General features: G+C 46.5%; 1 long non-coding RNA gene across 2 annotated transcripts in view; it reads right to left on the bottom strand.

The window, feature by feature from the left end:
- LOC308471234 overlaps positions 1-25,262 on the bottom strand; it is a 61,230-nt gene that overhangs the window by 22,491 nt on the left and 13,477 nt on the right. Inside the window, exons 2-4 of one of the 2 annotated variants that reach the window (XR_013982824.1) lie at positions 12,375-12,490; positions 9,964-10,044; positions 7,715-7,892 (exon numbers count right to left, since the gene is read on the bottom strand). This is a non-coding gene — a long non-coding RNA (uncharacterized lncRNA). Of the gene's footprint in view, positions 1-7,714; positions 7,893-9,963; positions 10,045-12,374; positions 12,491-25,262 lie in introns of those variants that run through there. The other variant, XR_013982823.1, reaches the window with a different exon arrangement.

Here is a 25,262-nt window from a genome sequence, read left to right as displayed (position 1 = left end):
CTGGCTTGATTCTGAAGTTTCAACTGCCACAGCACATTCCTTCCCGGAGCACCCATTTAATAATCATGGTGTCTGTTTCCCCCCACTCTGACGTAGGCTTATACAGAAACTACTGGTTTGGCACAGTTATAATGGGTCCTGCTGGGAAATGGATCTTACAAACCTAGGAAGATGCTGAGTTCAGATCAGGAATTTGGGCCCATCTATTCCAGCACTGGACACGGGTGGCGCTGTGGTCTAAAAGACTGAGCCTAGGGCTTGCCGATCAGAAGGCTGGCGGTTCGAATCCCCGCGATGGGGTGAGCTCCCGTTGCTCGGTCCCTGCTCCTGCCAACCTAGCAGTTCGAAAGCACGTCAAAGTGCAAGTATATAAATAGGTACCACTCTGGCGGGAAGGTAAACGGCGTTTCAGTGTGCTGCTCTGGTTTTGCCAGAAGTGGCTTAGTCATGCTGGCCACATGACCCGGAAAAACTGTCTGTGGGCAAACGCCGGCTCTTTCGGCCTGTAAAGCAAGATGAGCGCTGCAACCCCAGAGTTGTCTGTAACTGGACTTAACTGTCAGGGGTCCCTATACCTTTACCTTTAGTACAGCATTACAGCCTACACCGACTAACAAGAGCTCTTCAGGGTCTCCAGCAGAGGTCTTTCTCATCACCAAATTCCTGGCCATTTAACTGGAAGGGCTGCAGGCTGCAATTGGGACCTTCTTCATGCCAAGCATGTGTTCTGTCGCTGAGCTGTGAGGGCCCTTCCCTTCTTATGCGGATGTATTTGAGGGTATCAAACTTGTTTACATTTTGAAAACATCAGTCTATCGGGCCAGGTTCAACCTACGCAAAGACTTCTGTGAGGGCAACAGGGCTATTTTTGTAGGGTTAACAACAACAACAACATGCATTGCAGATTGATACGGAAACTGGATAGAGCAGACTTGTGAAGGAACACAAACTTGTAAGCCAGACACAGAGCAGGAACATCCCTATTCCTTGGTGATGCAAAAACAGTAGAATAGTACAACTCCTTCAGTTTCCTGTGTAGCCAAAAGGAAATGAGCAGCAAAAATCCCATGCACATATGCTGAGAAATAAACTCAGTGAGGCTTACTCCCAGGGAAGTGGGTATAGACTTGCAGCCTGATATAGAATAGGGCCCCGCCTTGACTTATACTGTGGCCAGCAATACATATCTCCCATCTATGCCATTAATGACACTTGTTCTTCCACCAGCACCAGCATACAGAGTCCCCTTAAACACACACACACACACACACACACACACACACACACACACACGTTTTTACTCTATCCTCATTCTGTCCTATTCCTGCATGTATCAGCTGTGCAGACAGTCTTTTTCTTTTTGTAATAGCAGGCAGGCAAATTTTGCTATTTTCCCACACCTGGAAAAATGGTTTCTGCTCCTCTAATTTGTGATGGCGTCTAGGGCTGCCAGACTCTACTTGCCAACTCTAAGAGCTCCAGGGCAGCAAGGCAATATGCAGCTGGGGATTGTCCCTCCTTCAGGTTTGGATGTGCCTTCCATTTGCAGAAGTTTCTTCTGTCTTGCTGCCTGGGGCAAACCCGGGATCCTGTTTACTACAGCAGGAGTGAGAGTAAAGCAAGCAAATGGACCCAGCCAGCGGTGAGCATTAGACTTGACAGCCGGGCCTAGCATTGGGGAGTTGCTCTAGTTCTGAGCGGTGGAGGGTTCTGAAAACTTTATACAACAAGGAGAAGTGTGCTCTCCAGACCAACTAATTCCCACACAAGGAGACCACAGCAGGGGCCTCCCATTTTTTCCCACCTCCTACAAATAAGAGCAGCCTCTGCTGAATCAGTCCCAGCAGCGAGAGATCAGCCAAAGTTGTTGAGCTTTTTTACAGAGATCAGCCAAACTTATTGAGCTGTGGTTTTTTTTGGAGGCGGGGAGGCTCTTTGAGGGACAGACAATGGCTCCACCACCCTGCAGCGCCCATGACGTCCTGCAACCCCCTGTGCCACCCTGCTTTCCTTGGTACTGCTGAGTCCAGCTCTCTCTCTCCAATAGTGGCTGGCCAGATGTTTCTCAGAAAGCTAATGACCAAATGGAGATAGCCATGACATTTGCCTGCCTCTACCAGTAATAACAAGGGACGCGGGTGGTGCTGTGGGTTAAACCACTGAGCCTCTTGGGCTTGCCAATCAGAAGGTCGGCGGTTCAAATCCCCGCGACGGGGTGAGCTCCCGTTGCTCGGTCCCAGCTCCTGCCAACCTAGCAGTTCGAAAGCAGAAGGGAAACGGCATTTCCGTGCGCTGCTCTGGTTCGCCAGAAGCGGCTTAGTCATGCTGGCCACATCACCCGGAAGCTATACGCCGGCTCCCTCGGCCAATAAAGCAAGATGAGCGCCGCAACCCCAGAGTCGGTCACGACTGGACCTAATGGTCAGGGGTCCCTTTACCTTTACCAGTAATAACCCGCCTCTACCAGTAATAACAGCAAGAACAATCTACGGTTTACTCAGCATGATGGTTAACCCCAGCCTTCGTGGGACCCACAGATTACCCAGCCCACCGCAGCACCATATAACTCCATAGACCTTTCTAATCTAGTTCCTTAAGGCTGCATGAAAGACCTCTGTTCTCTTATGCCTCTGACCCTTGGAGTTCTGGTTTTAGCGAGCGTAGTCTTCTTTTTCTTCGTGCTTCTGGAACTGGGCTGACCCTGCATCCAACGGAGAAGGGGGGGTGGGCGGAGGAGGGAAGCAACATCTGTTGTTGCCATATGGGACGGCCCCCTCCTTTCCCTTCCCAGGAGCCCCAGCCTGTTCCAATTTGTGGAATGCCTTTGGGTTCGGCGTGCCTCACCCCACCCTAACCCTGGGTTCACCACTCCATTCCTCCTCCTCCCCTTTGGCTCTCAGATGCCTTGTGCGCTTCAAAAGCATCTTCACCCAAAGTTAATTGCTGAACTTTCCCAGAAGGAAGCTTGAGTGATTGCGATGGAGAGCATGGCAGGCTCTCTTCTCATTACTAATCAGGCCCAACAGGGCGGGCTGGGGGTGAGCAGGGAGTCAGGGAGAGAGAGAGAGAGGCTAAAAAGCCATTAGCATTGGAGGCAAAGCACAGCAGCTGGGAGGCTGGGCGGATGACGGTGTGGCAATTTTGCAGCGCTTCAGGCACAAGGCCTCAAACGCAGCGTGCTTCGGTTCTCAGAGGCAGCAACACAGCGTACCACTCTTTCATCCTGTTGCACAATCAGCCCTGGAAGCGAGAGCTTCTGAGGCCCGTTTCGCAACATTTACAGGTGGCACAAAAAGGAGTGCCTGGCTCTGCACCCGTGTCCTCCGTCTCAAACACAGCTTCCCACATCTGGTTCGATCCCAACTTGTCCTGTCCCTTGATATTACCGTCAGGGCACAACCTGAAGCAGGGGCTCGGCAGGGTCAACCACGCAACACAACCCACGTTCTCTGAATGCCCTGGGAATATATGAAGCAATAATGGAGCGCATCTGAAAACATGCAGGACAGAATTTCCTGTGTGGCCTGCTCTTACCCATCTGGAATGAACCCAAGAGGGCTTCAGAGTTGTGGAAAGGCTCGCCTCCCTGGCACTTCTCTTTTTAGCAACTGAGCACTGAATAAGTTAGCCTATTATGGAAGCTATTCGAGAGCTGATGTGCTAATGTGTGAAAATGCCCTCGTGGAGTGCTTGCACCAGTTTCATAGCCAAATCCTTATAAGTGTCTGCAGGGAGTGGTGGCCAGGGGTCATGCAGCTGAACCATAATCCCCAGATTCCATTTTCAAAAAGGAGTAAGATTCTAGGATCTGTAGAGCCTGAGATATGAGGTGAAATGTACAGGCAATGTATTCTTTTCTTTTCTTTTTTTCCTGAAGAACCAGCTTGCACCTCCCTTTCGGTGTTCTACTATTCCTCACCCCTGAAACAGGGTTTCCAAAAAAAAGTTTGAACTACAATTCCCATCATCCTTAGCTAGCAGTGTTCAGGGATGATGGGAATTGTAGTCCAAAAAAAGCTGGAGACCCTAGTTTGGGGAAACCCTGCGAAACATTGCTGCAGACACCTATGCATACAGACATAGGTTTATTTAGAAGCCCTCTACCTCAGATCACCATGACAGTCAGAACATTGCTATGCAGCCTGCTTGGTTTTAAGAGTCCTGACAGCCAGGCAACATCTGGGCACACCTTTCCAGATTTTAAAAGTATATTTTGGTCCTTGTTGCCAGTCCTGTTGCCTGCTATGCAATAGGATGGCTTCACACACAGGGTTTCCCTTCAACCTAAAGCCCATCCAGTCCTTATAAGGATAAGATTAATGTATCATTTCCTCCTAGTTTTTTGGGTCATATTGGGTTATATTTTGTGTTTTCATATTGTGGTTTTATCCTGTGAACCGCCCTGAGACCTGCAGGTAGAGGGTGGTATAGAAATTTAATAAATAATAATGATAAACAAAACATTAGAAGGTACTGAAATACCGTATTTTTTGCTCTATAGGACGCACCTGACCATAGGATGCACCTTGTTTTACAGGGGGAGAACAAGAAAAAAAATTTCTCTCCCTCTCTGCGCAGCGCCCCTTCAGTGAAGCGGCAGGAGAAACGGAGCCCCTTCCATTTCTCCTCCCGCTTCGCTGAAGGGGCGCTGCGCAGAGAGGGAAAGCTGCGCAGCGCCTCTCCAGCGAAGCAAAGCCAGGAGAGCAAGAAGGATCGGTGCACACCGACCCCTCGTGCTCTCTAGGCTTCAGAAAAAGCAACGCGAAGCCTCCGGAGCGCAGCGGGAGCACTCCCACTGCGCTTCGGAGGCTTCGCGTTGCTATCGCTGAAGCCATGGAGCCTGCATTCGCTCCATAAGATGCACACACATTTCCCCTTAATTTTTGGAGGGGAAAAAGTGCGTCTTATAGAGCGAAAAATACGGTATTAATACAAAGCTTGCGGCACACTAGAAACTCTAGATTAGCTTATATTGCGTTGTTCTGATGATAATGATGATGTCTCTGACACTCATTAGCTGAGCTGATGTGGTGACACAGAATGCTCCCAAACATTCCAGCTACTCAGGGCAAAAAGCTGTCCGAATGCTTGCAGTTCAGCTTCTGTGGGAGGACGGAAATTTGTCCTAGAGCCAAGAGTAGATTTGCAGTGCAGGCGAAATAGTGGGAGAGATTCTGAGAAGCATGAGAAGCTTGAGGGGCAAGGACATTGGATGCAAAACAGCTGCAGAATAAGCAATCTGCTGAGAAGCAGGGATCTGAGGGAAAAGCAGGCGACAGAGGTTTCCATAAAGGGGCAAAAGAGAGTAGAAAGAAAGGGAAGGAAAGGAAAGGAAAGGCCAATGGGGAAAAACACACACTATACTCTCCCATAATCCTAGAACTCACAGTCACTTGGGGAAAAGAATTGGCAATAGAATTCACCGCCACAAAGTGTTGCGATGGCCACTAGCTCAGATGCATTATAATCTGAAATATTAAGCCATTTTAGGAGGGCTTTTGCCCCTAACAATACTTAAAATAAAATGCATTAATAAAAAGAAGGCTTTAAAAGAGGATCAGGCAAATTCACGGAGGAGGGAAAGTTTATCCATTTGCCACGAGTCAGGGTGGCAAATAGCAAAAACTGCATCTCTGGAAGAACTGAACTGCTGAATACCTGCTCCCGCAGGGTAGCAGGACAGAGTGGGGAGAGGGCTGTTGAGCTCAGTTCTTGCTCTGAGAACAGAGTGTTGGACTAGATGGGACTGTGGGCTGATCAAGCAGGGCTATTTTTATTGTTCTTCCTCAAGCTAGCCAGGAGGCTTTTTCGAAAACCCATTTAAACATCGCTTACGACAGTGTCCTCATAAAAAATCTGGACTAGAAATTCCATGCGACACCATAAAGGCTTCTGAAAATCTTAGCTGTAGTGGGGACAGAATGGGAAATGAAGTCCCCTGGAACGACCACAAGAAAAACGGTCCTTGTTTGGCAGCAAATAGGCACATTCAAACAGTGCTGCGGGAAAGCCAGTCCAATATTTTTTTGTCTCTGCTTGGAATGTCTTAGTAGGCTGATAACTTCCTGTCTTGCTTTTTCCTCCAACAGCTTCTTACCAACTTGGTAGGATTCACACACAATGCTGTCCTAAGGAAGTGTGTTGTTGCATACCCCCCAACATTTCTCTGATGAAAATAGGAACACCCTTTTCAATAATAATAATAATAATAATAATAATAATAATAATAATTTCATTATCTATACCCTGCCCATCTGACTGAGTTGCTGCAACCACTCTGGGCGGCTTCTGACATATATAAACATAAAGGTAAAGGTAAAGAGACCCCTGACCATTAGGTCCAGTCGTGGCCGACTCTGGGGTTGCGGCGCTCATCTCGCTTTACTGGCCGAGGGAGCCGGCGTACAGCTTCCGGGTCATGTGGCTAGCATGCCTAAGCCGCTTTTGGCGAACCAGAGCAGCGCACGGAAACGCCGTTTACCTTCCCGCCGGAGCGTTACCTATTTATCTACTTGCACTTTGGCATGCTTTCGAACTGCTAGGTTGGCAGGAGCAGGGACCGAGCAACAGGAGCTCACCCTGTTGCGGGGATTCAAACCGCTGACCTTTTGATCGGCAAGTCCTAGGCTCTGTGGTTTATATAACCACAGCGCCTATATAAAAATAATAAAATATATATTATATATTAATAAATTAATATAATAATAAATTATATAATTATATAATAGTAATAAATTATATAATTATATAATAGTAATGAATTATATAATAAATTAATATAATAAAATATATATTTTATATAAACATAATAAAACATTTAACATTTAGAAAAACCCTCCCTGTACAGGACTGCCTTCAATGTCTTCTAAAGGTTGTATGGTTACTTTTCTCTTCGGCTGGGGGGGTCACATAACTCCATTCCCTCCAACCTTTCTCTGGCGAAAATAGGGACCTTTTAAGGAAAAGTAAGGCATTCCTGGATCAAATCAGAAACCGGGACAGCTTCTGCAAATCCAGGACTGTTCCTGGAAAACAAGGACACTTGGCAAGTCTGTTGTTGTTGTTGTTGTTGTTTCCCCTCCCTAGCCTTTCCCCATCAAAAAACAGCTCACACAAGCAGAGGCACCTCCACCAAGGAATTCTTAAACCCTCCGAAACCCTCCGCTGCTGCTGACCTCAGCAGAGCTTCTCAAGGAGAGTCTGGGGGAGAAGGAAAAAAACCCTCTAAAATTTGAGTTTGGGGGAGGGAGGGCTCACTCTCTATTGGACATCCACCTGCCAACAAGATGAATGCCTAGAGTGAAAAATATCAGCCGTGGGAATGAAATCAATTGTTGGCTGCAAGGGCCGGTCTGGACATGAATCCCAAACTCCTGCAATTGGGCTCCACCAGGCCAAACACAAATCAAGTTGTTTTCCCCAGGAACAGTGTTACAAATTAAAATTCCAAATCCACCTCTATTTCCTAAGCTGTCATGCCCCTTTATATCGCCTTTTTAAAAAAACAAAAACAACGCACGTGGGCCCATGCACAAAAACCCTATTAAGCCAGTTTAAGACAAAAGCACAGTTGTCGGGAGGAAGATTTGTAATCAGTTCACATTTATTAAGTGCTAGACCTCCTGGTGGTTCTCCCCCCCCCCTCCTTTCCTATCCTTTCTCTCCCTCCCCCCCCCCCCCTGCATTTTCATAAAATAGACTGAGACCCAGGGACTCTCCGAGGCCACCTTTTCTAATTAAAATAATTACAACCTCCTAGCATCACTTTGGGGCATATTTATTCACTTTAGCTCTCGGAAGCCAACGAAAAAGAATCTGGAATTTCAAGCAGGACTGGAACAGTTGCTTCTTTCCTAAGCGGGGCTGGATTTTGGCTCCCCTTCCCCACATTACTGAAAAAGAAATGAGAGAAGAAGGGTGGGGAATATTTATCAAGTTTGCCTTACAAACTATCATGGAGAGAGAACAGGGAAAAGCAGTATGAACTTTTTTTATAACATAGGTATAAGTGGGGTTGTGGCAGATCCAGTGTCAACACATAGCATCCTTGGGCAAATGTCCACTATTTGGACGCCAGCCCTGGGCCCCTGTGCTGTGGGGCAAGGGGGTGGGCGTTAAAGGCTTGGAACCGTCCTTTAAATCCACCTCCGACCAACGCTCTCCTTGGAAAGATCATAGCTCAAGGGTAGACCACCTGCTTTGCATGCAGGTCCGACTCACCCATGAGGCAAGGTGAAGCAGCTGCCTCAGGTAGCAGAATGTGGGATTTGAACCCATGAGCCTAAGATTAAGAGTCTCTGCCAAGTGAACTATCCCAGACTTTTACCAGCCCAGGCAGACAGCGGCACAGTGCTGGATTTACGTAGCACTGTGGGTTAAACCACACAGCCTGGGACTTGCCGATCAGAAGGTCGGCGGTTCGAATCCCTGCAACGGGGTGAGTTCCCATTGCTCGGTCCCTGCTCCTGCCAACCTAGTACAGTGGTGCCTCGCAAGACGAAATTAATCCGTTCCGCGAGTCTCTTCGTCTTGCGGTTTTTTCGTCTTGCGAAGCACGGCTATTAGCGGCTTAGCGGCTTAGCGGCTATTAACGGCTTAGCGGCTTTAAGAAAAAGGAAACAAACTCGCAAGAACTCGCAAGACGTTTCGTCTTGTGAAGCAAGCCCATAGGGAAATTCGTCTTGCGGAACGACTCAAAAAATGGAAAACTCTTTCGTCTTGAGCGTTTTTCGTCTTGCGAGGCATTCGTCTTGCGAGGTACCACTGTAGTTCGAAAGCACATCAAAGTGCAAGTAGGTAAATAGGTACTGCTCCAGCAGGAAGGTAAACAGCATTTCCGTGCTCTGCTCTGGTTCACCAGAAGTGGCTTAGTCATGCTTGCCACATGACCCGGAAGCTGTATGTCGGCTCCCTCGGCCAATAAAGTGAGATTAGCGCCGCAACCCCAGAGTCAGCCACGACTGGACCTAATGGTCAGGGGTCCCTTTACCTTTAAACAAGCTATAGCTCTCTTGCCCCCCCCCCAAAAAAAAATGTAAAGGGAAAAAACCTGGATGTACATTTCCAAAATATAAGATAAAAAACAAATAATAAAAATAAAAAATAAATTTTATTTATACCCCGCCCTCCCCGGCCAGAGCCGGGCTCAGGGCAGCTAACACCAGTAAAATTACAATAAAAACGTAATAGGGGGGGAAATCAATTTAAAATACACGTTAAAATACAATTTAAAATGCAGCCTCATTTTAAAAGTAGCCCATAGTTCAAAACCATAAGGGGAGGGAAACATAAGGGTCAGACTGAGTCCAAACCAAAGGCCAGGCGGAACAGCTCCGTCTTGCAGGCCCTGCGGAAATAAAATAAAACCTGCATACAGCAGCAGTGTTTTGTGTTGTATAGGCTCCTAAGATGTAAGGCCTTCTAGCCTGCTCCCTAAACTATCACTGGTTTGCTCATTTCTATATATAGGGTGCCTACATTCAGCATGGAATGGTTGCATGACAATATGTGCAAACGGCTTTAAGGTAAAGGTAAAGGGACCCCTGACCATTAGGTCCAGTCGTGGCCGACTCTGGGTTTGTGGTGCTCATCTCGCTTTATTGGCTGAGGGAGCCAGTGTACAGCTTCCGGGTCATGTGGCCAGCATGGCGAACCAGAGCAGCGCACGGAAACGCCGTTTACCTTCCCGCCAGAGCGGTACCTATTTATCTACTTGCACTTTGACGTGCTTTCAAACTGCTAGGTTGGCAGGAGCAGGGACCGAACAATGGGAGCTCACCCCGTCGCAGGGATTCGAACTGCCGACCTTCTGATCAGCAAGTCCTAGGCTCTGTGGTTTAACCCACAGTGCCACCCGCATCCCATTTTAGATACCTATTAGGGTCCATAAATTACCATATATTCAACACAAAAAACACCAACAATTTGTTGTTGACAAATTGGACATATAAAGCGCTCCATTACCTTCAGTAGCTTAGGGCCTTATCAATCCTAAATCCGGCCCTGCAGTGGCTCCAATGGTCTGGGGCGAAGGGGACTGGGGTCCTGCAACATATGAAGGAGCCACAGGTTAGCCACCCCTGGCTCTAAACTGACAGCAGCCACATCTCTGGATCACTGGCACATCTGAACTTAGCACACACTACTCACTAGACTGCTATAGTTTGGTACTGACTTCGGTCACAGCAGCATATTAAATAGCTATTGCCTCCACCAGGAGAGTTCAGTTGAAGAGTAGTAGAGGGGAAACCACCACAAAGTGCAAATTCCTAAAAGAAATGACTTCATGTCAGCTAATCATCGGACTGTAAGGAAAGTCTGAGCAGAATGCTTGATTCATGATCCTGTGTCCCTGAAACAAAACAAACACCTGTTTGTTATTGTCAGCCTGGATAGCTCAGCTGGCTAGAGCTTGGTGCTTATAATGCCAAGGCTGCAAGTTTGATCAGTCGCATATTCCTGGATTGCAGGGGGTTGGACTAGATGACCCTCGTGGTGCCCTTCCAGCTCTACAATCCTATGATTCAAGCAAATAATGTTGTATATCGAATGGATGCCCTTAGAAATGATGGTCTTTCTCCAAACTGACCCGGCTGTAATTCTGAAGGATTCCTTTTTAACCCCAGCTATGGTTTGGTTTTGTGGCTTTGGTTTGTTGTAAGTTTGTACTGCATTTATCACTCTATCCATTTAAAATGTTCAGGTTTCGGTAGAATTTAGCTGCTGAATTTGCAAAGCGATTGCACACGGCATAAGAGGTGTGTGAGCTGAAACGATCAACACAGAAAGAAAACAGGTGCCGGGATTGCTCTTTTGCTCTCGGTGCGTTTTGCTATATTATTTTTCAAGGGAACCCTTCCCCCCAATTAGTTGTAATTTATTCCTGAAACAAGGTAAGAAACAGCTCAGAAATATTCATAGCTGCAGCCGACTAACTCCCAGGCATCTATTTCTGATGACTCTTTGGAAAAGAAGGGATAAAGAATTCTGCCCCCTCTTTTTTGGAGAAGAGAGAATAAGAATTCCTCCACCCTTAGAAAAAGATTATATATCAAAACGCATTGGGGATAAAAGAACAAATTCAAGCAGCTGGGTTTTTTTCTGTTTTGGATTCCCCCCCCCCAGCTGCCTTTGATCTCCCCCTGTTGTGTGTATATTTTATCATTATTAATTTTTTTATAAAAAAAAAAGAGTCCAGGCTTATTTTTTAAAGTTATTTTAAAAACGCAAAAATACACAGCAATCCAAAACATTTTCTGACCAGATGTCAGGGAAATGAACTGATATGTGAATAACCTTTGCAGAATTAGCTGTAGAGAGAAATGGACCCCAGTTCAGAGTTAAGTGAGAACAGGGTTGAATACACACCATTCACGTAAAGCACATTTTCCTCTCCCTCCTGGGAACCACAGTTTACTCCTCACAGAACTACAATTCCCAGCACCCATAACAAACTACCAGAGACAAATAAGGCAGAGGCAAACAAGGTCAGGTCCAGGGCACCAGACCAGATGAAGGTGAGCAGACATTCGACTCTGGCTACAGGTTCAAGGGCCTAGTTCACAGAGGTAGAACATGGTGCAAAGTACAGGTGAAAAACTCTAGACCTGTTTCCCAGAAGCCCCTTCCCCCTTCCTTCTGCAGGAGCTGAGGAAAAGCTAGAACCATCTAGGATAACTAGATCAGCCTCAGCTATGCCTTCTCTTCCAGGTACAGCAGACACACAACATCCAACCTTTTAAAGATGCTAATGGGAATGAAATGGGCAAATGCCATTCCATGATTTAATTCCCTTTTACATATGTTTAGTGTAATGTTTACTGTGGTGAATGTATTTTAAATTGAAATGTGACCCATTGTGAGGAACATCCATCCTGCATTCTTCTTTTTTTGTGTTTTAAAGCTTCCTTTCTTTGAAAAGGCTTCTCACACCTCTTAATAGTCTGGAGTATCTGAAAAACAGGTGAGCTTTTGCCCTGACACATCTGACACAATGAAGGACATTTCAGAGGTATGCATAGAAAATGCTATCAAGTAAGCAGGAGGCAAACTTTTTAAAGTCACTGGGCTATATGAAGTTCAAAGTACTGCATTTAAATCACAATCCAGCAACACCAGCAATGGTAAATGCAACTCAAGGGTCACAGAAGTCAACATGTCTCATCAGCAGGCCTCATAGGAGCCCCCATCTCCACTATTTAGGGTGCTCCTGCTTCAGTTGTAGACAATACAAACAACACCTACTAACTAAACATCTTCAGCAGATAAGGAAAAATGACTCCAGTCTTCCTCTTGTCCGTAAAACGCCTGACCAAATAAAAATGCAATTTTTATTGTGGCCAGAATTTGAATGGTGGGGTTCTGATAATACTCACTTTGCAGCTTCTCATTCCTCAAACAAGAGGATGTTTACTTGACATATCTCTGTTAAGGTGTCCCTTGAGCATCGCCCTGGAGGATTATTAAGCTCTTGAGTATTATGCATTCCTTCCTAAAACAAAAGGGGGGGGGGAAAGAAGCCCTCTGTCATTACTTCATTTTGATGTTATTGGCCATCAGGCTGTAGAAGGTAAAGGATTTAAATCTACACAAAAACCTTATTTTGGGGGGCGGGGCAGAGGAGGATTAGATGATCTCATAGTGGTAGCTCCAAAAGTGGCTGAATGAATTGATTTTCTAAATCACAGCTGGGATCCCTCCTGCCCCTTTGCCAGTCTTGGGCCGTGGGCCACACATAGGTGGATGGGCTCCTAGCCCAACAGGGAGAGGCACAGTTTGGGGCCCCCCTGGGTCTGCACCTAGTCAACCTAGTCAACCTCCTAGATTCTGCTAGGTAGAAAATTGCTAGTCTCTGGAAAGAACCGGCGTACCCAGCACCCTTAACAAAGTATAGTTCCCAGGTTTCTTTGGGAGAAGTCATGTGCTTTAAATGTACACAGTGTGGATGTGGCTGAAGTTTGCAAGAACCTCCAGACAGGAGCCTTCAGAGCATTTGTTGTTGTTGTTTAGTTGTTTAGTCGTGTCCGACTCTTTGTGACCCCATGGACCAGAGCACGCCAAGCACTCCTGTCTTCAGCAGCTAAATTCTACCGAAACCTGAACATTTTAAATGGATAGAGTGATAGATGCAGTACAAACTTTGTTGTTGTAGTCGTTTAGTCGTGTCCGACTCTTCATGACCCCATAGACCAGAGCATGCCAGGCACTCCCGTCTTCCACTGTCTACCAGTTTAGTCAAACTCAAGCTGGTAGCTTCGAGAACACTATCCAACCATCTTGTCCTCTGCCGTCCCCTTCTCCTTGTGCCCTCCATCTTTCCCAACATCAGGGTCTTTTCCAGGGAGTCTTCTCTTCTCAAGAGGTGGCCAAAGTATTGGAGCCTCAGCTTCAGGATCTGTCCTTCCAGTGAGCACTCAGGGCTGATTTCTTTAAGAATGGAGAGGTTTGATCTTCTTGCAGTTCATGGGACTCTCAAGAGTCTCCTCCAGCACCATAATTCAAAAGCATCAATTCTTCAGTGATCAGCCTTCTTTATGGTCCAGCTCTCACTTCCATACATCACTACTGGGAAAACCATAGCTTTAACTATACGGACCTTTGTTGGCAAGGTGATGTGTCTGCTTTTTAAGATGCTGTCTAGGTTTGTCTTTGCTTTTCTCCCAAGAAGCAGGCATCTTTTAATTTCGTGACTGCTGTCACCATCTGCAGTGATCATGGAGCCCAAGAAAGTAAAATCTCTCACTGCCTCCATTTCTTCCCCTTCTTTTTGCCAGGAGGTGATGGGCCCAGTGGCCATGATATTAGTTTTTTTTATGTTGAGCTTCAGACTATATTTTGCGCTCTCCTCTTTCACCCTCATTAAAAGGTTCTTTAATTCCTCCTTACTTTCTGCCATCGTTGTGTCATCTGCATATTTGAGGTTGTTGACCGCTACCTCTCTCTGTCAAATCTAGCATCTCCTCGCTGCAAGCTGTTAGCACAGGCCTATCATAGGATCCAGGACCAAAAAAAGAAAAGAAAAGAAAAGAAAAAAACCTCTCCTTGCTGCTTCCTAAACAGTTGTCCAACCTTTAATTGAAGGGCTTGTAAATCAAGTGCAAGTTCCATGCTCATGACATGGTAACAGAGAGATGGAGAGACATCTGGGAGAAACAGTCCTCTGTTATCAGAGAAATCTGGGCGCCTCCACAGGTAGCAGACCCGGCAAGACTAGGCAAGAAACTGTCACGGTCTGGCTGCTAATAAAGATGGTCAGGGAGGCAGCCTGCCCTCCTGCTCCTCCTATTCTTTCTACCACCTTTTGTGTCTGTGTCAAATGCAGGTTGCCTCTTGCTCAGGTGTGTCTCAGGAGCAACATGGAGGGAGGAGGGGAGATCGAATAAGTGAAGGGGGAGAATCAGGCACAAATCAGCACAACCCTCCCACCCTATAAATTGTCTCTGGAACTATGTGTTGCCTGAGACCCCCTCAGATGATGTATGGGAAGCACTTGTCATCTGGGAAGCCCAAGGAACAATTGAATGAGACCTGCTCTCTTTTTTTAGACAGGTAAAACCAGTGTTAGAGCAGAAAGCCAAGGGGGAAAAGAGAGCGGAAGTCGGTTCTTCAGGCAAATCTGTCAATGGGTGGAAAGATGACTCTCTGAGGTCAAAAGTTCCAATCTGATCTGAGGTCAATGCCCATTGGGGGGGGAATAGTGACCTGACCCCACTGGACAATGAACCAGAAGGTAGTGGTGGGGTCAGGTCGCCTCCTTGTGCCACGGTTGGAGAGGGTTCTTCTAAGCCCCAGTTCCTTTTGCTTGTCCATCTCCAACTAGTCAGCAGGGATGGAGGAGCCAGATGGCACACCCAAGGGCACCGTGTCAGATCTGAGAGGGGTAGGAGATTCACAGTAAAGTGGAAAGATCTGCTCTGGGGCATAGTCAACAGCAAAAAGCAGCATATGTTCAGAACCAATGGTTGGGGTTGCCTTTTATAACACGTAGTAATGGTTGCAAGGCGTGCTTCCAGATGGGGTTTTATTGTGAGATAGTTGCTCCTAACATACGTGATTTACTTCTTTTTTTACACTGTTCACATGACATTGTGGGCATCAAGCTGCCAACCCCTTATGCCGTCCCCCTTCTATTTAATCTGGATTTATCCTGTTGCTGGTGGCCCATTTGTGATACCTGAATGACCCTTTGCTGTTCAATGGAAACCAGATCTGTGCACGTCAAATGAAGGCCACTCCTTTGCCTGCCTCCCACCTAATGTTGCATCTGGGTGTGGTTTGGAGAAAAATGGTCTAGAGCAGGCACCCCCAAACTCGGCCCTCCAGATGTTATAGGACTACAACTCGCATGATCCCTAGCTAACAGGACCAGTGGTCAGGGATGATGGGAATTGTAGTCCCAAAACATCTGGAGGGCTGAGTTTGGGGGTGCCTGGTCTAGAGGGGCAAATTGGAACCCCTGCTGAGCCACATTCAATGGCTACTAACCATGAGGGGTTTGTTCTACCTGCAGGCAGTAATAAGTCTGAATACCAGTTCCTGGAACTACAGGAGGGGAGAGTGTTGCTGTGGTTGGGTCCTGTTTTTGGGTTTTCTCACAGGCATCTGGTGAACAGGATGCTGGACTAGATATGCCACTGACCTGATCCAGCAGGCTCTTCTTAAATTTGGTGATTCCCCATCCCTGCTGTGTGATATGACGCCCACATCTGGAAGCCCAAGATCTAGATCCTTAAGCATGGGGTTTTGCGCATTTGACATGCATACAGTGAACATTGTTTATAAACATAGCCATTCAGCATATAGAACTTCAAAGGTGACCCCGAGATATAGGTGCTCCTGTTATTATAATCACCTAGGTCTGTAACCACCAGTGTGGTGTAGTGGTTAAGAGCGGTAGTCTTGTAATCTGGTGAACCAGGTTCGCGTCTCCGCTCCTCCACATGCAGCTGCTGGGTGACCTTGGGCTAGTCACACTTCTCTGAAGTCTCTCAGCCTCACTCACCTCACAGAGTGTTTGTTGTGGGGGAGGAAGGGAAAGGAGAATGTTAGCCGCTTTGAGACTCCTTTGGGTAGTGATAAAGCGGGATATCAAATCCAAACTCTTCTTCTTCTTCTTCATGGCAGGTGAGAGTGGGGCAGCAGGGAGTAGGGCACCGAACAAACTACAACCCTCCCCAGCCTCTGTAAGAAGTCACATCGAATAACTGCTTGATTCAGCCTCCTCTCTTTCTAAAATTCAATGGTACAGAAATGCAGGAGGTTTCCAGCCAGGGCTGTGTATATTCTATTCAGCAAGCCAGAATTAGTTTTTGATCGAAGTATTGGCATAATGAGAATTTTATTTATTTTAAAGCATGTTTCTGGCCCCCGTGGTCACTTTGTGAGTGTGTTGAATCGAGTGAAGCCTCAGGAACTGAAGCTGGCTGGACAGTGCTTCTCCCAAAGGCCGCGGGGTGAGGCTTCCGTCTAGCCTAGTGCTTGCACAACTTCCTGCCCAGTGGCTGTCCTTTCCCTGCTGTCTACCTAGCCCTGATATACATGTGTTTCCTCCCTCCCTCCCTAAGGAAAGCATCTCTTCCTGCGCTGCCAGCTACAAGCTGCCTTGAAGGCCTACTTATTCAGGCAAAAGTACATATGACACACAATTGTAGGTGACCCACTTTCCCCCTGTTTGACAAACTGCAGTCAAACCCCTTCATGGTGCAAACAGTATCTCCTCAGACTCATCCAAGAATTCTGGCTCCCCCGTCACAAACTGAGCCTGATCCATGGCTTGGTGCTATGGGGGGGGGGGGGGGGACTCCAAGTCATGTGCTGGCCATACAGTCAGGTCATGATTCTGCGGATCTTGTGTTTATGCAGCCCCAACTGCAAAACGACTCATTTTGGGAGTTTCTGCTGAGCAGTGGCAGCACAGGAAGGCAGGTGGTATGGGGGCTTATGGGTGGTATGGGGGCTTGTGGGTGACACAAGAGCTTCAGGGCCCCAGAGCCACTGTCCATCTCCTGGGTCCGATCTTCCAAACAAAGCTCAACAACTTTAACCCATCTTTGCACCCCAGGCACCAATGGGGGTTGCTATGCCGGTGCTGCTGTGTACCAGTGCAAAGGATGCCACCAGCAGTAACTTCCACCCGCTGTTTGGTGTGCTCCTTGACAGCAGCACCCCAGCACCAGCTTCCGCAGTGGATCTGGGGAGGACTGGGCAGAGGGACACCTCTGTCTCATCCAGACCCCTTTCTGCACTGCTGACCAAGTGTTTGGATTGCTTTGTTAAACCTTAAGGGGCTGCAGAACTCCTTGCTGTTCTTACTAGGAAGTAAATTCCAATGAACTCAATGGGAATTCCAAATAGACATGCATAATACAGTGGTACCTCGAGTTACATACGCTTCAGGTTACATACACTTCAGGTTACAGACTCCGCTAACCCAGAAATAGTACCTCAGGTTAAGAACTTTGCTTCAGGATGAGAACAGAAATCGCACAGCGGTAGTGGGAGGCCCCATTAGCTAAAGTGGTGCTGCAGGTTAAGAACAGTTTCAGGTTAAGAATGGACCTCTGGAACAAATTAAGTACGTAACCCAAGGTACCACTGTATTGGGCTTTTGGAATACCAAGCCCGAAATCCGCAACACATTGGCCTGACTGCAAACCCTGTTGCACTAAGTGGAACATACCTTCTTCTGAGTAAGGATACATAGGACCAGGCTTCCTCCAAACCAGGCCATCCTGGACCAATAACAGCAGGTCGACAAAAACGCACTAGGTGTGGGGAGAGTAATCTTCCAGTCATAGTGAGAAATAAACAATGTAAGAAGTTTCTTCTATCGCTTTTCGTTTGCGATGTCCACATAGTGAGTGAGTTAGGTAGAATATCCTGGGATTTTAGTTTGTTAACTTAAAGGCTCTTATTGGAGGAGTTTGCTTGGCATTTTTGAATTCGGCTTCAAGGCAGAAAGAGATGGTTTCACAAGGATATGGTTTTGCAGGAAAAGGGTGTGCTCTGGCCAGAAGGAATGTATCTTGGAAGAAAGCAGGCATGGTGTCAGGCTCAGTTCTGTTTACCAGAAGCCAGAGAAAGAGAGAGAAAGAGATAAAGAGAATGTGAAAGAGATACTACAGTATCTCCTCCTATCAAGCAACATGTAGCTGCATCTGTAGGGCAGATATCTGCATTTCTTTAGAGACAAGTGACCTGAGAAGAACCCATTTGGTGGCACCACAGACAGAAAGCCAGACCCCCAAGGCCAGAGGGCTCAGCCTCGGATTCAAGCTGATGCATTGATCACATTTCTCCAAGCTGATATCGCAGGCTGTCTGCAGACTTAGGAAAACATCAGACTTCCATTAGAATTCCTGGGCCCCAGGCAACGAGATAGGAACATATATAGCACTGACATGCTACATGCATGCTACAGATTGAGCAATGGACACATTCCTACAGCAGGGAGCAACCTGCCACTCCTTCCTGTCTCCCCCCACCAGTTCCTAGAAGATGCTGAGACAGTTCTCCATGCACACAGTGCTACACATGTCTGACAATTCGGCTGCATCTGCTGCTACGTTATGTTACGAAACTTCAGCTAGTGCAGAATGCAGCAGCCAGGTTGCCCACCGGACCAGACGATTTGAGCATATTACAGGGAGACCTCAGGTTAAGAACTTAATTTGTTCTGGAGGTCCGTTCTTAACTTGAAACTGTTCTTAACCTGAAGCACCACTTTAGTTAATGGGGCCTCCTGCTGCCGCTGTGGAACCTTGGTTCCTGAACTTAATCCATTCCAGGAGTCTGTTTGATTCCTGAAACAGTTCAGGAACCAAGGCGCGGCTTCTGATTGGCTGCAGCAGCCGGGCATTCGGGCGTTCGGCTTCCAAAGAATGTCGAAAACCGGAACAATTATTTCCGGTTTTCGTTTGTTCGGGAGCTAGAACGTTCAGCTCCCATGGCGTTCGGGAGCCGAGGTTCCACTGTATATACATTTCTCTGATTTTACAATCATTTTGACATTTTAAAACTTGACTTCCTTCCCCCTCTTTCTGCGGTTCCTTAAATTTAATCTATTCTGCATATCCAAATTAACTTAACTTACTCATTTATTTATCTGCTTTTAAGTTTTGGTTTATTATTGTATATGGGGGGGGGGGGGAATTGCTTCCTTCAAATCAACACAGGGGTGCAGAACTGCAGCAGTTTGGGCAGGGGGAGAGCATTGCCACGCTGGTGTTGCCTATAATTAACATCCAGGTACTCAAAAGGCTAAATGCACCATCCATGCACACCTTTGAGAGCTGAATCCCGAGGCATGGCAACCCTAGCGGCTCAAGCTTAAGGAAACGTTAGCAAGGAACACAAGGAAGCTCTCTTATAGGAAGTCTGTCTCTTGTCCGCCTGGCTCTGTACTGTCTAGTCTGACAGGTAAACAGCTCCCTAGAGCCTCAAGGTGAGGCCATCCCTGTAACCTGCTCGCTGGATCCTTTTAACTGGAGGTGCCAACCTGAGGCCCACGGCATGCCACGCATGTGCTCTCTGCTACTCTGCTAGAGCTCTCCCTGCCTGACAAAAGACAAAAAAAGACAAAAATGGGGGACGAAACAGGAACAGCGATTTGCCAGAAACAGGGACAAGACAACTGGGACCAGCAAAACATATGAAACAGTAACAAAGAAGAGAGACGGAAAAACCCGCCTGCATTCCTTTGGAAGAAACACGCACACTGGTTCTGAAACAGCAGACCCACTCAAAAGATAGATCAAGGATAAGGAAGAAGAAGAAGAAGAAGAAGAAGAAGAAGAAGAAGAAGAAGAAGAAGAAGTGTTTTTGTTTGTTATGGGTTAGGCGCAATTGCAGTGGACTGATTGCACAGCCAGCAGGGTGGAAGAGAGCAAAAGGCAATAAATTGACTACAAGGGATGACTTGGTTTGGTTTGACCCTGATGGAGGAAATCCATGCATTGTAAACTAAGAGGTTGTTACAAAAGCTGTTCTGAGCCAGGAAAGACCTTGAATGGCAAATGGACAGGCAGGGGAGTTGAGAACCCACCTAAAGCTGGGAAGGTTGCACTTGCCTTGACAGGTGCCTGTCCCAATGTTTTGCCAAAATTGAAGTAGCTCATCACGCTTCGTTGGTATGATTTCATAGAACTGATAGCCCTTTCTTGCCCTGCATGTTAGCTGATAACTCTAATGTGTTATAGCTGAAGCCTTATGGCTAGCTCTGACTGGATGTAGAAGTGGTTCTTCCCTCTCCACTGGCACTTGGATCTTTCCAAAGCTCTCTAGCTATGCAATGAAGAAGATTCAGCTTCAACCATCACCTTCTATAGGGGGCATTCCCTAGGGCAGGTACAGGAAGGGAGACTCGTATTGCACCCAGGCATTGCACCCATATTGCACATTTCCCCCTGGGTGCTAGACTAGATGGGCCACTGAACTGATCCAGAAGGCTCTTCTGTACTTCTTCGGATGGTAGACTGCTACAACAAAAGCCATTCTATCTCCCTGCTGTTTTCTAATCTAGCATTTTGCAGTTTACCGGTACTTCTGCTGCTGCTATTGTGTGTATATACAAAGCTTTGAACAACTTGGGTCCAAGAAACCTGAGGCCTTATATCCCAGCCTGAACCCTGAGATCAACTGAAGGAGTACTGTCAGTTGTCCCCTGTGTAACTGAGGCCCAGCCATTCAGTATCCCTGGTCCCATACTTTGGAACACTCTCCCAGCAGAGATGTGGTGGGCAGCCTCACTTTTTACTTGTAGGTGTCTCTTGAAGGCCATTTTATACCAACAAGCCTGTGCAGTTGTTTAAAATTTCCTTGAGTAGTCAGTCATTTCTATGATTGTTCTGTATTGCTTTTATTTTTTATGTTTTTTGTAATGTCCTGGTATTTCATAAGAGGTTGCCGTACAAATACTATTATAAATAAATAAAATTCATGCTAAAACCTGAGCAGCAAAATCCCCAAATGAGTTTTATTGACTTATTTTTTTTATCACAGGTCAATGGATGGGCATTTTCTGCTCACGGAGAGGAGCATAAATTGCTTTCTTTTGCATTTACAAATGTTAACAGGTACTACACTTGATCATAGCCAAAAGGCCAGGAAGCATTTATGCATTTGGACTCTTCGTTGCTTCTGCAAGATCTTTTATGCTGGGAGGAAGGAGTCTGCTTCATCAGGGTTCTATGGGACTGTTGTGACTCAAAAGCCACATTGAAAACAAATAACCATGAATCATCAGGAACTGCCGCATGGCATCAAATTGCAAGATTCGGGTTCCTATAAATGCAAAAGAAACAGCCGCTGATTCTAGTACCTATACTTAAAGGACAGTTTCACACATAACAATTTTCCTGCTTGGATGTTCACAAGAATACCCATGGATACCTTTGCATGTGCAGATCACATATATGTCTATTTTATAACGTGCACAGATGCTGGGAACCCATGATTGGCATGGCAACAGGTGGCTCCCCAAGCCAAAGGCAAAAAGCAGATGAGCAATTGTCACACTTTTCTTCTGTACTTATGTAAGAAGGTAGGATTTGAGGAGCAGTTTTAAGCATGACAGGAAGCTACAGGAAGACCACTGGACATACACAGGCAGCACAACGTAGGAAACCGTGGCACACTGATCTCTTACGAGGACTAGTTAGTTAAATACCTCAGTAATAAATAATAAAGCAAACAAATATCCTTTTCTCTTTCAGTCAGCCGTGCCTTGTTCTGGTTCTCTGCAGCTCTAGATTTCTCGCTGCCTGAGCAAAGCTGCAAGAGCATCTGTAGGAAAAAACGAACCTCTCTGTCCTCATGGAAGACCTTCTCTATAGTACAATTGCCATGGAAGGCGACCTTTGCCTGCGAGCAGCCAGCTCTCAGCAAGCATCATCAAGGCCATCATTTCTACTAAATGACTCCAGGCGGCTGCCTAGGAAGCACCTCTTTGAAAGAAGGGGAGAACTGTTTTGTTTCAACAGCAGCTGCGAAGAATCCTCATCCCTGCATCCCTCCACCAATCACATTAGTCCAGGATTGACAGTGGGTCAGCACAAAACCACAGACTTAAAAGGATGCTGTAGCAGAACCAAGCTATAAAGGAATGAGATGGGGATATAGAGGCAATCCACCCTGGAACTAGTGGCCAAAAGAAAATCTATGTACACATCGCACGGATACTGCATGGCAGGGCCTGTAACCAAAGCCACTGGGTAGTTGATGTCACCAACTGTTGTTTGGCATTTTGGTTAATGATTTCTGTGCAAGGGTGCTTCAAATGACCTTTTTCCATGAGAGTGGGATGGGGGATCGGTTGTCTAAGGAACAAGGGCCCCCCCCTCCACCCCATATTTGGCTCTTCCGGTATTTCAAGAGTCTAAGCACGCCCTCTGCTGGATATTCAGCAGACTTGCTCAGAATAGGCTTGGGAACAGGGTCAAATCACTCTTGAAAAGACACTTTTGCATCTGAAATAATTCTGAGGGACGCATATTGCTATGTTAATTGTGGGGGAATCAGTGCTGGCCTTTAACTCATTCTGTGTCAGCTCCCTTTTAACTCTGTGCCCCATACATAGTACCCCCATCACTCTGAAAACTCCTCTCAGGTATCCTCCCCCCCCCCCATAACACACAGAAAGACACACTCTTTCCCTCCCTATGAACCACCACAGATCTGTATGCTGTTAACTCCCTCTTCCCACTCCACCCTGTGGTTTTCTCTGCAACCCCATCTCTTACAATTCCCTCCCTCATACACAGATACCACACACTTCCAATCTCTCTTTAAAATTCCTTCCTACCTTTTCCTCCCAGCCACTTCTTGCTGAGTTCAGCAGCAAAAGAACTACTTACAAGGCTTTCACACTTTCCCTCCCCACAATTCACAAGAGGGGGAAAGCATGGGCCCCGCAGCCTTGGCGCAACAAGCAGGAAGAACTGATGTCAACTCCAGCACACACCTGGGAATCCAAGGACTGCATGAGCAATAAAGATGATTCTGGCATTCCCTCATCTCCACCTTCGCCTTTGATGGGATGCTTGAGCATTAGAAGTTCCCGCAAAGAGGAAGGAGATGGTCTGTAAACAAAAGAATACTTCGTATTCCCCCAAGAAGTTGAAGCTAGTCAAGGAGGGTTCATCGCCCATGAGGCTTAATGTTGTGCCAGCCTGCTTTGGAGTTATTTTTTAAGGATAGAGACTTCATATTCCATTTGTTTTTCAGGGGGTGAGTATTTAAAAGGTTTTAGGGAGCTTTGCAAGCTGCGCAATACGGAGAAGCATGGGTAAATGGGCTTCTTTATATTCAGAGTAAACATGCCTTATGGATCACCGGCCACCAAGTTGTGATTATGTGAGCCCGGGGCTCATAATAACTCTTTGGGGGGGCATACTATTAAAGCTTCATCTTTCCTCATTCCAGGGATGGCTAATTTCTGTGTTCTCAAAGGCTTTCCCGTTCTCTAAACAATGGACCATAGGCTGGATGTGTATGTTGTCATACTACCCTGCCTCTCGTCGCTCTGTTATTAGGGAGGGGTTGGGTTTTATAATAAAGGCCAGAGAGATGTTACGCTAAAGTACAGAATCTCTTTATCTCACATAGCATTTGAAAACCATTTTCCTTATGAATGGAAGTGGGAGCAATTTTCAAAAGAGCTCATCTCGAGTGAAATTTGTTAAGATTTCCAGCTGGTCAGGTTCTTTAAAAAAAACCCAAAACCTGCCTGGGTGTAATATTTGGTTTTTGTAGCACTGTGTGAGAGCTAGCCACCAGAATTGGAGGGAGGGGGAGGGTAAAAAAAAACCAGGCATTTGGCATGGTTGCCAGAGTTCTTGTTGGGTAAATCTAGAATGTTTAAACCAAAGGATTGTTTTTAGTTGGTTAAGCTGTTTAGTCAATACTTGCACACTACTAAGATGCCATGTTACCGAACGAAACCCTAATGCTGTGTTTCTTACGCAATCTCAAGTGAGTTGGCAGCGTGCCTGGAAGAGCTGCTTGCATAGCTGCCATCCATAGGCTGCTCTGTCGAGCCAGGAAAAGTGTGTGTGTGTGTGTGTAGACAAATAAATGTGATGTTGTGGCAGAGTGCATAGTGCTTTCACACCTGCTTTGCTGCCTCCTTTGCTACTCCAAGTTCTATGCAGAAGGGGGCAATGAGATGCCCACATTTTTTAATATGGAAGTTGGCACAACCGTGGAATGGTCATAACTCAGCGGCAAAGTATCTGTCATGCATGCATAACATCCCCGGTTCAATCCTTGACAGAGGGCCTTCTCGGTAGTGGCACCTGCCCTCCCGTCAGATGTCAAGGAGATGAGTAACCATATAACCATATAAGACATAGGAACGAAGTATAGGGAAGCTTTTTAACATGTAATGTTTTGTTATGTTTTTATATATGTTGGAAGCTGCCCAGAGTGACTGGGGCAACTCAGTCTGATGGGTGGGGTACAAATATCATCATCACCACCAACAACAACATCATCATCTCCGGTGAGAAAGTCCCGCCTGAAACTCTGGCGAGCTGCTACCAGTTGTGTGGAGAAGACTAAGCTAGATTAGTATTGGATTGGTATAAGGTAGCTTCCTATATTCCTTACTGGTCAGGCTCCAGCCAAGATTACATGGTGGGCTGCCAGCTTGCCACCCGTTTCATACAATGTGATGAGACAATAGAGACTGGCTCTCCTGTTGTGATGCTATGTCAAGGCCACAGGTAGAGTTTGCTGCTCTACTGGTGGCAATGGACATTGTTATTGTTCTTGGTCACCCTCTAGTGGGTGTTGAAGGCCAAATTCACTCTGCCTGAACAATAGTGTCTCCCCCCACTCCCTTAATATGAGCCTGGCCAACCACTGATGTGCATGGCAGCCATTTTGGTTTGGGACTTGAAAGCCATACTCTCCAGCATTACTCTGATGAAAATAAGGACGTCCATCATCATCATCATCATCATCATCATCATGCACCCATCTGACTGGGTTGCCCCAACCACTCTGGGTGGCTTCCGACATATATAGAAACATAAGAAAACATTAAACCTTAAAAAACTTCCCTATTCAAGGCTGCCTTCTGATGTTTTCTAAAGGGTGTATAGTTACCAATCTTGTTGGCTCAGGGGTCATATAACTCCATCCCCTCCAACCTTTCTCTGATGAAAATAGTGATGTCCTAAGGAAAAAAGGGACATTCCAGGATCAAATCAGGGTGGCTTCTGTTAATCCGGGACTGTCCCTGGAAAATAGGGAAGCTTGGAAGG

This window comes from Podarcis pityusensis, assembly GCF_964106645.2.
Source record: "Podarcis pityusensis genome assembly, chromosome: 2".
NCBI lineage: Eukaryota > Metazoa > Chordata > Lepidosauria > Squamata > Lacertidae > Podarcis > Podarcis pityusensis.
Note: the sequence above shows the minus strand (reverse complement) of the source record. Positions and strands in the feature narration are given on the sequence as shown.